The 14,505-nt window shown below is 35.3% G+C and overlaps 1 protein-coding gene across 1 annotated transcript in view; it reads left to right on the top strand.

The window, feature by feature from the left end:
• Window positions 1-14,505, top strand: part of LOC149549177 (protein RETICULATA-RELATED 5, chloroplastic-like) — a 97,826-nt gene that overhangs the window by 28,124 nt on the left and 55,197 nt on the right. The window lies entirely within an intron of this gene.

The raw sequence follows: 14,505 nt of genomic DNA, 5'->3' as shown, positions 1-14,505 counted from the left end.
AAAACATTTGATAGTAAAATACATATGTAGATTGAAATTCAAATATTCTATAAGATTATAAACCAAATCGTATATGTCTATGTTCAAAATTCCAATGCAAATCAACAAATCATCACAATTGTAATATCAAAATATAGTTCATGATTCAATGTTCATTTATCCAAATCCGAATCATATGGATTCAAAAAAAATTCTTCATCATCTCCAACTCCAATTGATGCAAGTTCAAGATCATTTGAACCGAAAACGGTTCGACTTGTGCTAGATGCACCATGTGTCGTGATGTTATCAGCATCATCATATGTGATTGTAGTAAGATCTTGAATCGTTGCGGCCAATTTTGCACACTCAGGTTCTACATCCCAATCCTTGGCTGCCCCTTCCCTGTAGTGATCCTCGTTTCGTGACAAAAGATGCAAGTTTGTATGAATGTAAATCAAGTCTTCAATGTTTCTAGAGCCCAATTGGTTACGCTTCACTGAGTGGATCGAGAATGTCCTCCAATTCTGTCCATTAGCAAAAGAATTTGTAAGTTGGACATTGTTCACAATTACAAAATTAATTATTAAAGTAAAACATAAAAAAGAAAAGCAATTTAAAGAATTCCAGAGTACACGTGGTAAACAAAAAACAAATAAAACTTGTTAGAGGATTTTAATCGTGAGAGGTTGTAGAAGCTTGAATTGTTGACCATAGAGGTGCCACCATGTGATAGCTCCCATGTCACATTGGTCCTTTATTGTAAGTGGACTAAGTTTTGCTCCCGAAGCAAATAAGCGAAATTCCATTTGAACATTTTTGTGAATTTTATCATCTAGGAAGAGTCTTGTAAAAGCTTTGTAGCACCCAATATCAACTTGATCCACATATGGTGCTATTTTCTTTGGCATACCAAGTACTTCCTTGCCATAGTACTAGTACCTTGGAGATAAAGCACATGTAAGGAGGTGCAATGGGGTAGTCATCTTTTCCCAACGATGATGAATGATTGTTTCTAGTTGAATGCATAAGACTTAACATTTAATGGGGTCCTTGTCTGTTTGTATAGAAAGTTTTACTTTCTCTACCATTGTATCATGTCATCATAAACATCTCCCAAACAAGGCTGATCTAAATTAGTAAAGCGAAGCATAGTCATGATAGGGTTTGTGCAATCTAATATAGATTGCATACAAACCCACCAACTGTTATCAAAGATCAATGCCTTGACCTTTTGAGCTGTCTTTGAACTCAAAACCTTCCATATACCCCATTGGCTAGATATATTCATTTGGCTTAGTGTCCATTGCACCTTGACAAGACGTCTCATAACAATAGTATGGCATGCAAATTGGGTTTCAGCTACCTAAGTAAGTTAATCATAACAATATGTCAATAAATATTAAGCAAAGTTATACACAATTTGATAATTGAACATTACATAAAATATATTCAAATTAAATAAATAAATGAAATTTTCTAATTACAATTTACCTTCGACAACTCCAACTTGGAGAATGATCTGAATATAGATTGTGACATGTGGTGGTTCATCACAAACATTTGTATTTCCTCTTCCTCTTGGTATGATTGCTTCACGCAATCTACTTGGGTGCCAATTTGTTGCATTACCAAGTTTAGGGAGTGTATGATGCATAGTGTCCAAAAATATGGTCATACGGGCTCTCAACCAAAACACTTGCACCCCTACAATTTTTGCATTATTTGTAATCACTTGGATTGCATTTTCACTACCCACCATCTCTATGACCTCAATGAGAGTTTTGGAAACGAACGGTGGATCTATCACTTCCCCTTTACAATATTCAAAAACATTGCCCCTTTGGATGACATTGCAATCACATTAATCAATGGCCGATTTCTCATATTGTTCATCCATCCGAAACAATAGAAACACCTGAAGTTTTCCATGAATTTGTAATTGGCTGAATAGCTTTCTCTACACAAGCCTTCTTGTTTTGCAATAAAGTGGTACACACCTTTTCATACCCGAGACTTGTGTAATCGGCCGACGCTTTATTTATGGCTGCCACCATTTCCTTCCAATATGGTGATCTCACCAAGTTGAAAGGAAGATCGTTGGATAGAGGCAATGCATAATGGCTTGATCAACAAGCTCTCTTGCCTCCATTTTAAATGCGGTGTCCAGTGGACCTCTTTTGCGGGCAATAGTTTCTAGTTCTTCCTTTTCCACTCCCAGTATAGGTACTTGCAAGAATGGGTGTTTGGAAGATACAATTGGTTCCATCAGTAATTGCATTGTTTTCTTTGAGGATGGAGGTTGATAAAAACTTTGTTTTGAACTTTTTATCAATTTATTAGTAGCTTGTTCTTTTACAAACAAAGCTATTAGTGCATTAGACAACTCCTTCCCATTTGTGCCTTTGCACATTGCAAATCCTTTACTATCAGGGCCCATAAAATGAGGTTTGACTTGGGAATATGACTGGTTTGTCTTTGTTACTTTGACAACAATTACATTTTCAAATATATAGCCATTTTTGGAAACTTGTGAGATTCTTGTGGTATGTCTCCATAAAGAAGATTTTGCATTAATTTGAAAACTCTAAGCTCCTTGCCCTCCCTTTGAATTTTGACTACTGGTGACAATCATTCTTGTACAATACAATCTAATTTCTTGCTATGCCTATAATAAGAAATAAAATAACTTTAAACTAGAAAAAACAATGAACATCAAACATACAAGTGCAAAAAAATGATACAAAACTACTAAAATAGATGGCTAAACTCATTTCTATATTTCTTTCTTGAAAAAATTCATCCAAATCTCAAAACAATTTGTTAAAGAACTCAAGAATGGGATCAAATGCTTACTTTAGATGTTTAAAACTTGTTTGTGGAAGCTATCTCTTGCCCTATGAACAATCCCTTTAAAAAAAATAATCACCTTGCCTTCAAAATGCTGAAATGGCGACCAAATGATAAGAGTCTAGCTGCAAACAAAATGAGATGAGGAGTGGTTGAATGACTTCTTTTAGGGCATTTTATGGTTTAGGAGCATAAACAGGTTGGAAAAGCCTATTTAGCGTGTGTTAAATGAGTGTTCTAATTGGCAAAAACAATAAAAGTTGCCTTTTCCAGATGTCTCGGCCTGTGGATGCTCTTGGAGATGCCCAAAATTAAAGATAAAATCATTGCAATAGAAGGAATTTGAGATGAAATCAAAGCTGACAATTATAATAAAAGTGAAAATGCAAGAGGTTTTGAGGAAGAAGGTTAGGCATTGTGAAAGAGCAAGTGAGGACTGGATATTAAGGTGGTAGATTCCACCACCCTCTTGTCCAGAAGGTTGGACATGGAGGTGGTTGATTCCACCATTCCCATGTCCACAAAGTTGGACATGAACCCTAAGATTTCTGTCAAAACTTTTGAACCAAGTAATTCGATGCAATTTAGATATGGGACAAGTATTGAGAAATAGTGGAAATCAAATGTCACCATATTCAATTAGACCAAGGGTTCATGAAGCTCAAAATTTATGAAAGAAAATCAGACCTAGAAAGTTCCAAATTATGAATTTGTTGGAGATTAAAATGTCTAAAGTGTTTTGACTCTAGTTTGCATTTGTTGTCATGAATTTAATTCAAGTTTTTTTTCTTGTTTTGCAAGGTGAAATGGAGGAGAGAGAAGATCGAGAAGAAGGAAAGATTATGACAAGAACAAGCTCAAGATTTCAAGTAGGATGATGGCTCAAAGTTGAAGGTCAAGGTGGTAATGCAAAACTCAACAACAACATGAAGATGAAATCAAAGCAACAAGCCTACATACTTAAGAGGATTAACTTGAATTCTATTACATCCCAATTTTTGACCCAATTTAAAATGTTCATATAGCCGTTGAGGTTTAACGTGAAGTCAGTTGACAGTTAAAATTTCTTATGATCATGTGAAATGGTAAGATGGTTAAGTGTTATAATTTCATATGAAGATGACATGTTAGTAAATCGTTATAATGCTATTATACGATTATTTTGAAATCTTAGAAAGTTGGTTATTCATCATAGGAAGTAGAATGGTGGTTAGCCATTATGATGGTTTATGAATAATAACTTGTTATGGTAAATTGTTACTATATTGAGGAATATGATATAATCGTGGAGAATTCCCTGTAGGAGCACGTCAAAGGGTGAGAGCATTTTCAGAAAAGAATTGGGCATGGGGGCACCATCATCACTAGGCAAATAGGCATGAATCTTGAATCACCATGGCTAAGGGTAAACGACTAGGCAAGCAAGAGTGTACGTTGGACAATACCATGAGCTACTTGGTCAAACATATAAAATATATAGTTATCATAATCAAAATTCATGTTCAGAACCATTACCTTTGTTGTTCTATGATGGTGTCTCCATTTTTCTTCATCATCATCATCATATATATATATATATATATATATATATATATATATATATATATATATATATATATATATATATATATATATATATATATATATATATATATATAAAAGCATATATGTATATAAATGTATGATGCCATTGTGATATTAAATCTCTATGAGAGATGTTGAGTACATTTGGCGCCTCTTCCCTTTTCGGTGAATTTAAGAAAACTGAGGATCTTGTTCTTTTACACTGTCGCGGCATCATATTTAAAACTCTCTCATTGCCGAGAACAATAGTCAACCTTTTCTTCCCTCTTCGCTTCTTTACATTAAAGTATGGAGCTTCATCTATCTCATGGTTCTTACAGACCAAATTGCTAGCATTGTTCTCTATTGTTCAGATGGCTTGAGCCGAGAATGACAAGACTTCTTGAGCCTCACTGATCAGCGATCATGTTATGTTTACTTCCATTTGTTCTTATTCAAAAATCGATGCCAGTAATTTTTTCGATAAATCTAAATCTGCCATTGTTCCTCAACCATTTTATGTTCAATGTTACAAGCAAAATATAAGTACTCGGCTCATGTTTGCCAGCTTTTATCGTTTCCTTCTTCATGATTAAATGCCAACTGTTTAGAATTTAAATGAGTCAGAATGTACAAGCATGACTCTCATAAAGAATAGATCTATGCATGTCTATGAAACATCTTAATTTTATGATTTCTGATTCATCAGAACAACTTACAGTCAGAATGGTTTTATCTCATGTTTTCAGCTGAGAGTCAGCAATATACTACTAATGGAGGAATTCCATGCTCAGCAGCATAATCAATCATCAAGAATTCACCCTAGTCGGAAGGACCAATGAAAGAGGGTGAAGAGGTGGAGGAAATCCCTACAAAAGGAAGAACAGAAATCAGAACTATTTAAGCATGATAAAATATATAATTAAACTCTAAGAACTTTCAAGTAAGCTCATGTTTGTCCAAAATATACTCAGCTGTTGAGTCGAGTGGTGGAATCAAGTACCAAGATGCTTAGTGGATGGTCAAGGTCATTCATGTCTATTCCGGGTAGGGAAGGCCTTTCTCGAAGGAGATTATGTGGGGGTATTTTGAGGGGCCGCAGTTGGGAGGTTAAGGCCCTGACAATGTTTCCCCTCTCCACAAGATGTCAGGATATGCATCAGACAAAGATAAGTTATGCATTCAAACATTTATTGGTAATAGGTATTTTGCTTTTATGATGTTTATACAAGTAGACGATATGATCGTAATGGACATCCTGGAAATGCCCAAAAAATAAACAATTGTTGATAGGAATTTTGTCAAACAGTTTGCATCCAACTCTTTATTCCTCCTTTTACTAATTTAACACCTTATGACTTTGGAAATATGACATTTATATTGTTTGCTTGCATGGAATTGAAAATCACTCAACATGAACAAAAATAAAGTACAATGATATGCAGATTGGAAATTGTATTACTGCTAATATGATGTTATTTTCAGAATTTAATAAAATCAAATATGGGCAGATTATAAACTCACTAATTGCTCCAATATTATTGACATAATGCTCCAACAAATGTTATTTAAACCTGCTGCTACAGTGACATGAATAGTGCTACGTGAATAGTGCCACTTGAATAGTGCCGCATGAACAATGTTGCTACAGTATTGTCTTTCTAATAGTCCAATATTTTCATAACATCATTCCCTCAAAGTAGCATAAGCATCGGATGAGTAATGAAGAAGATATGAGCAAAACATCAAATCTACCTATAGCTAAAAATGCACCCAATCTGCCTGATAATGAAGTTGATAACAATGGATTCCAAAGGCCAAATCCCAAGGGAATGACATCTAGAATGTCACAAGAGAGAATAGAAGTCCTCTAATGTCAAGAATGGATCTGCAACTCACACATTAATTTTCTTCTCATATTTAACCTTTCGAATGAAGCCACTAACGCTCCCTTTTATTCTTTCTCCAAGGGTCGATTCAACTCACATGAGCAATGTGGGATAAAAGATGTGCAATATAAAACGTATTAGATTAATCACTTACGTCTCCCTTAGGCGCCCCTTCTGATTTGCACACATTCCCATAAAATTTAATATTAAAGTAACACTTTAATATTTTACAACTAAATTAAATGTTACTTTAATAATACTTTAGGCATTAAAATATATTAGCTATTGGACTCCGAGCAACACGAGTGATAGCTTGTCAGAAAGCTCTCATTGAGGAGTATCAAATCCAATCACCAAAACTAGCCTCCCTTGTGTCCTGTTGACTTACTAAAAATAGTAAGTATGCCTAAGATTGAGTAAATCAACTCCATTTTGGCCCAAAGTAGAGATGACTAGGCCAAAACACTCTAAGATCCCTTTAAACCCTTCGTTAGCCCTCAGGACCATATAGAACTAGGCTAATGCACACACACTTGGTTGACTGCTAAAGTGGGGACATTACAATGATGGATTAATATGATTGTAATGGACACCCTAGAAATGCCCAAAAACTAAACAACTATTGATAGGAATTTTGTTGAACAGTTTACATCCAACTCTCTATTCCTCCGTTTACTAATTTAACACCTTATGACTTTGGAAATGGGACATTTATATTGTTTGCTTGCATGGAATTGAAAATCACCCAACATGAACAAAAAGAAAGTACAACGATATGTAGATTGGAAATTGTATTACTACTAATATGATGTTATTTTCAGAATTTAATAAAATCAAATATGGGAAGATAATCAATTCACTAATTGCTCCAATATTATTGACATAATGCTCCAACAAATGTTATTTAAACTTGCTGCTACAGTAACATGAAGTGTTGCGTGAATAGTGCCGCATGAACAGTACCCGTGTGAACAATGTTGCTACAGTATTGTCTTTCAAACAGTCCAATATTTTCATAAAATCATTCCCTCAAAGTAGCATAAGCATCAGATGAGTAATGAAGAAGATATGAGTAAAACATCAAATCTGCTTGTCGCTGGAAATGCACCCAATCTGCCTGATAATGAAGTTGATAACAATGGATTTCAAAGGCCAAACCCCAAGGGAATGATGTCTAGAATGTCACAAGAGAGGCTAGAAGTCCTCTAATGCCAAGAATGGATCTGCAACTCACACATTAATTTTCTTCTCATATTCAACCTTCCGAATGAAGCCACTAACGCTCTCTTTTATTCTTTCTCCAAGGGTCGATTCAACTCACATGAGCAATGTGGGATAAAAGATGTGCAATATAAAACATATTAAAATAATCACTTATGTCTCCCTTAGGCGCCCATTTTGATTTGCACACATTCCCATAAAATTTAATATTAAAGTAACACTTTAATATTTTACAACTAAATTAAATGTTACTTTAATAATACTTTAGGCATAAAAATATATTAGCTATTGGACTCCGAATAACATGAGTGATAGCTCATCAGAAAGCTCTCGCCAAGGAGTATCAAATCCAATCACCAAAACTAGTCTCCCTTGTGTCCTGCTGACTTACTAAAAATAGTAAGTATGCTCGAAACTGAGTAAATTAACTCCATTTTGGCCCAAACTGAGGCCAAAATACTCTAAGATCCCTTTAAACCCTTCGTTAGCCCTTGGGACCATGTAGAACTAGGCTAATGCACACACACTTGGTCGATTGCTAAAGTGGGGACATTACAATGATGGATTGATTTGTATCACCGATTCAGTTAATGAAAGCAACATTTCTCGACAATGTAATTGGTAACTAGTAGATCGGTTGATCTTCCAACTGAATATGAAATATATCTATATGCAAGAGATAGGTTTTATCTGATGGATTGTTATTTCTATCGTTCATTTATCTGAATAATGAATATGAGTGTACCTTCTAACTGTATGCTATTGCCATAGTTAGCAATAGGAAGAAAAATAATGATACAGTAGTATTTGAGCCCTAAATGATACAGTAGTATTTGATGCCCTAAATGATACAGTGGTATTTGATGCCCTAAATGGTATAGTGGTATTTCATGGTATTTGTCATTTCGATAACATGGTATAGTTATTTGTTCCTAAGCGATATATATGGACTAACCTGGGTTTTGCAGAAGCATCCCTAGATGGATTTCGGTTTTGAATTCTATGGTATGAAGATTTTAAATTCCTTGTTAAATTCATTAATGGTGCCTTCAATTGATAGTTAGGAAAATTTCCATTTAACTAATTATAACCATTAATCTCATTCACATGAACATAACTATTATAACTATCTCCCTATGAATATGAAGTATTAAGTGTATTTCTTTGATATGATAAGTTGTTAGTCAAGACCCAAAAAAAGTGGTTGTTACAATTTCCAAATTCAATTGGACCGAGTAGAACAATTCAAATGCATGAAAGGCTTCACCACGTCAAGGAGATTATGGTCAAAAAATCAAGATTCCAAGAAAACAAGTTGTACAAAAGGAATATTGAGGGAAAGGCATCAAGAAATATTTCAAGTACAAATACAAGAACAAGCAAATGGAATGAGAAGATTTCCGAAGGTAGAGGAAATTCACGAAGATGAAAATTTTTGAGCCATCACACTTGAAGGCTTGATAATGTTGGGTATCAGATGTTTTCTCATCACCTAGAAATCAATCAATTTATGAGATAAAGAAGTTGAGATGGCACCTAATCATCTTCAACGAATCAGAAGGCTTGATTTCTTGTTTTGCAAGTTGAAATGAAGGAGAGAGATGATCGAGAAGGAAAGATTATGACAACATCAAGCTCAGGATTTCAAGTAGGATGATGGCTCAAAGTTGAAGATCAAGATGGAAATGTAAAACTCAATGACAACATGAAGATGAAATCAAAGAAATAAGGCTACATATCGAAGAGGATCAACTTGAATTCCTTGTTCAATTGGATCAAGTAGAACAATTCAAATGCATGAAAGGCTTCACCACATCAAGGAGATTATGGCCAAACAATCAAGATTCCAAGAAAACAAGTTATACAAAAGGAATATCAAGGGAAAGATCAAGGTAAAGGCATCGAGAAATATTTCAAGTACAAATACAAAAACAAGCAAATGCAATGAGAAGATTTCCAAAGGTAGAAGAAATTCACGATGAGGAAAACTTCAGGCCATCACACTTGAAGGCTTAATAATGTTGGGTATTAGATATTTTCTCATCACCAAGAAATCAATCAATTTATGAGATAACAAAGTTGACATGCACCTAATCATCTTCAACGAATTAGAAGTCTCAAGTTGCACATGTCCAAGAACATCTAATCAAAACATTCCAAGTGTACTTGTGGAGTCCACTCAAGGCCTCTACCTAACCTATTTTTAAATTTTTTTACAAAATCAGTGTAATTTTCTCACTGGCCCACAAGGTGGTGCTTTAATGTAATTGGAGGAACATTTAATGCTTGTAAGTGGTAGTTGGATTGGGGCATTGTTGGATAGAGCTTGGCCCTTGATCTTGAATTGTCTTGGCTACTCATTGTATTTGAAGTAGTATAAAAAACCAAGGCCTTCTCATTTGTAAATTATTAGTTTTAGAGTAGAGTAGGGAGAGGCTCCGAGAAATTGTTGCTATATTGCTATCAAAATAGTTGCTAATTCATTGTTGTTCTTCACGGTGGATTAGTTGTGTTGCTTTGTATTATAAACCATAGTCTTTGATCTCGATATTTATTATTGAAAACCTTACACAAAATTATCTGAGTTGCCGGTTTGGATTTTAGTTCAGATGCAGGTTTAATATTCGGGTTAGAAATTTGATCAAGATTTTTTTGGGCTGGGTTCGGGTTCGATTTGGGTTCAGCCATACAAGATTGTTAAAAAAATAAAATAAAAAATATATATGTAAAAATATGCCGTAGCATACTAGTTCATACACCACTATGCTAATCTAAAGCAATTTAGCAAATTCAACCACCACATATATTAATGATTTGTTCGATTGGCATGACAAAATGTCAAAATATACCACCATAATACCATATGAATGTTTCAATTCAAAACTTTAGTCTTTAAAACAACAATGTCATTATTACTAATCACTGAATCAGTAATCAATAATCAGTCATAGACTCATATCTGATCAAATGACAAATATCAATGTATCATCAAAAATCATCAAAGAATTCATCATCATTAGGCAGTTGCTGATTAGAAGCACAATTAGTGCCACTAGCATCAACAGTCTCAACCGTAGTATCAGCCATAGCCTCAAGATCGGCTCCATTAGTACTATGAATCTCAAGATCACCATCTTCAATCGCAAGTGCATCAAAGTGGACTTCCACTCCGTGGCCTCTGGTTCGACATCCCATTGTTTTGCCTCCCCCTTTTTGTACATATTCTCTTTGTGAGTTGTGAGCCTCAAGTTTGAATGCACAAACACCAAGTTATCTGCTTTCTTGGAGATTAGTCAGTTGCGCTTTATCGAGTGGATGAAGGAGTATGTGCTCCAATTCCTCTCAGATGATGATGAACTAGCAACCTATCAAGATTTGCAAATTTACCAACAATAAACTAGAAATTAGAGCTTTGAATATTTAGCATTTACCAACAAGAACTAGTAATTAGAATGTTAAGATTAAAAAACTAACCTGTGATAAAATTTTGATGGCAATGGGCTGCAAGTGTTGGTATTTTTGACCATGGAAGTACCACCATTTATGAGCATTAGCATTGTTCATCTTCAAGAGCCTCAATACCACAATCATTGGTGCTCGCGGAACTCATAAATTCAGACCTCACTGCAGGTCGTAGGTGCTCAGGAAAGAGTCTTTGAAGGGCTGCCTTGTACCCTTGAGCAACTTCAGGATCTCTGTATGGGGGAACTCTAGTGGTACTCCCCTTGAGGACCGATTGGCTATAGAACTTGGGGCTCAATGCAAAGGCAAGTAGATGCAAAGGGGTAGTCATTTTGTTCCATCTCTCTGTCATGATTAACTGTAGCTCCTTGAAGAACTTTTCATCAGGATCTTGCTCTTTCTCATTTGTGATATTTCGAATGTCCTCAATCATGGAGTCAATGCCATCATATACCTCACCCAAGCAAGGCCTATCCATGTCAGTGTATCGGATCATGCTCAATATAGGCTCGGTGATCTTTAGAAGGTACTCGGCACGATCCCACCAAGATTCATTTAGTATCGATCTCCTTATGGTAGTTGCTTTATCACTATTAGATTGCCTCTATGCGGTCCAATTAGCACTAGTTACCATTCTAGTCAATGCCTCTTTAACCTTGATAAGGCACCTCAAAACAATGGTGTTGGAGGCAAAGTGGGTCTCAGCAACCTATTTTAAAATCAAAACAGTAATAGATTAAAAATTTGAAAACATAGAAAGTTTACTAAAGTGGCTAGCTTTCTAAAACATGTTTAAATTTTAAACAATTCAACTTACCTTCAAGAGCTCAAATTTTGAGAATTGTCTGAATGTGGCTTGTGTCATATGGTGGTTCGTGACAAATATTTGAATCTCTTGTGCCTTTTCATATATTGTTTTTATCCACTCAACCTTAGTACCAATTTTTTTGAGCATTAGGTTGAGTGAGTGCATCGCACAAGGTGTCCAAAAAATGTGTTCATACCGCTCCTCAACCAATAAGCCGGCATCCCTACAATTCTTCGCATTGTCGGTTATTACTTGAACAACATTCTGAGAGCCAACTTGCTTGATAGCTTGGATGAGAATGTTTGCAATGAAAGGACCATCCTTTACCTCTCCTTCACAATCCACTGCTTTTAGAAACATTGCACCTCTTGTAGACACTGTAAGAATATTCACCAAAGGACGGTTCCTTGCATCTTTCCATCCATTTAATACTATTGTCACACCTGTTTCAACCCATCCATCCTTGATGGGCAACATGGCATTCTCTACACGGGCCACCTCATCATCCAATAAAGTGGTGTGTACCTTCTCATACCCAGGGCCCTTGAATCCGTTTGGAGCCACAATAAAGTGGTGTGTACCTTCTCATACCCAGGGCCCTTGAATCTGTTTGGAGCCACATTAATTGCCCTCACCATGTATTGCCAATACAGTGAGCGAACAACATTAAATGACAATCCATTTGCATAAACGCATTTGGCTATGGCTTGATCAGCAATGTCTCTAGCTTGATTTTGGAATGATGATTCCAAGGGTCCTCGTACTCTTTTATTTACAATTTTTTTGAGGAAGACGCAAGAATGGATGGCCTTCTACAGGTGGTTCACTAGGAGCGGTAGTTGAAGACATAGATGATGTTAATTTTCCTTTCTTTAGAGGCCTACCGCTTTTCAATGGATGTGAAGAATTTTCCCTCCCAACAGCTTCCTTTGCTTGCTTTTGTTTTTGAATATATTTGTTTACAATGTGATTTGGAAGGAAAGTTTTAGGTAGCACTCCATTTACTCTTGGCTTCCCGGTACAAAATTTGATGCCTTTTTGAGGAATAAAGCACAAATGTGCTTTTACTCTACTATAAGAGCTACTAAATTCTTCTCTGCAGTGGCTACAAATCCACACATAACCTCCTCCACCTAGCATTTGTCAAATCATTTGCACATGTCTCCAAAGTGGGGAACATCTGTTGATTTTGAAGTTGGGGTTGTTGATAGCAGATGCACTTGCAGCCATGATGGAATGTACAAAAAAATACACAACAAATAAAACATAAAATTAAAAAAAAAGAAAAAAAACAAAAACTATTGTCAAGCTCAAGCTGTATTGGATTCTTAGTATCTATCAGTAACTTCAAAATGAAAAACTAAGACCAGTTCAAATCCAACAATCTCAAAACAAAAACAATCAACAATTTCTCTTAAATTTCTACTATCATAGATTCATAGTTAATAATAATTTCTCTTAAATTTAATATATATTATATCAATATGCTAAGATTCAAGAACAATTTAAGAGAAATTCAAATAATAAAATTAATTTTTAAATATCAAATATGAAACTATCATCAAACAGAAAGTCTGAAACTATGCTGCATATGCCATAAACAAGTCGCCAACAATGCCAATATATTATATTTGCTTACCGTTGGCAGAAGCAAAAGTAATCACAGGTCTTCCTCAAATTACGGGTCTTCCTCAGAAATCGTTGCCTCAATGCTCTTTGCCTCAAATCGCAGGTCTTCCTCTTCCTCTCTGTTTCAAACTTTCAAAGCATACTCCTCTCCGTTTTTGACGGCGCAAGAAAACACAGGCGTAGCAAATAAAGTTTAGGGTTGGGTCGATTAAAGAAATGAATTAAAGTTTAAACGCGTTTTTTTATTATAAAATATTGAAAAAAGTCTATGCTTTTTGGCACCCGCCCAAAGTCGCTTCAAAGTCGTTGAAATTCTTCCCGGGCTCCTCTAGCGACCACGACATTCGTTATAAATTTTGCAAAATTCGTCCAAGGTTTGAAATACAGAATTCGCAGGGAATTTGATAGGAAACCGACGAATTTGACACAAATGAGAACTGACTTCGAATTTTGGTGAATCAAATGTCGACTTTCAGGTTTCTTGAGCGAATATGGTAACTTAGAAAATTATGAGTACGTCACATACAAAGCCGCCATCAATCAATCTACAAATAACTGAATACAAATTAATGTCAAACGGAAGCACCAAATATAGATGCAAGAAGATTAATGATTAAATCCTAACCAACACATGTAAATACTGAAATTTGAAAAATATCATTGTCACCATAAATGGATAATCAATGCTGTATAGCAACAAGTTGATATTTTGGAACAACAAACTCAAAGAAATATATAAATATTGGAACAACAATGCTTTATTTAATAAAAGTGCTATAACTCATGTTGGCACAAATACTCATCATAATGACAGGGTGTTCTAGCAGAAGCACTATAGTAAATCGAAATGCTAAAATAAACATACCACACTGGAATACAAACACATGGAACTTACACATCAACTGGGAATTGAAACACACTGCAATCTTTTCAGCTCAAGTGTGATTCTTGGATGAAACCACCTCGAACAAGAAGTGTTTTCATTCTCCAATCTTGATTGGAAACTAAGAAGGTTTTAGTCTTCTGAAACTCCTCACTCCAAGGGTTTTCATATTTATGAGAAATGATGAACATACACAGTCAAACTCCTGGATAAAATGAGTT

Source organism: Cupressus sempervirens, chromosome 7, assembly GCF_028749045.1.
Source record: "Cupressus sempervirens isolate cs-2001-9-10 chromosome 7, ASM2874904v1, whole genome shotgun sequence".
NCBI classification, from domain to species: Eukaryota; Viridiplantae; Streptophyta; class Pinopsida; order Cupressales; family Cupressaceae; genus Cupressus; species Cupressus sempervirens.
Note: the sequence above shows the minus strand (reverse complement) of the source record. Positions and strands in the feature narration are given on the sequence as shown.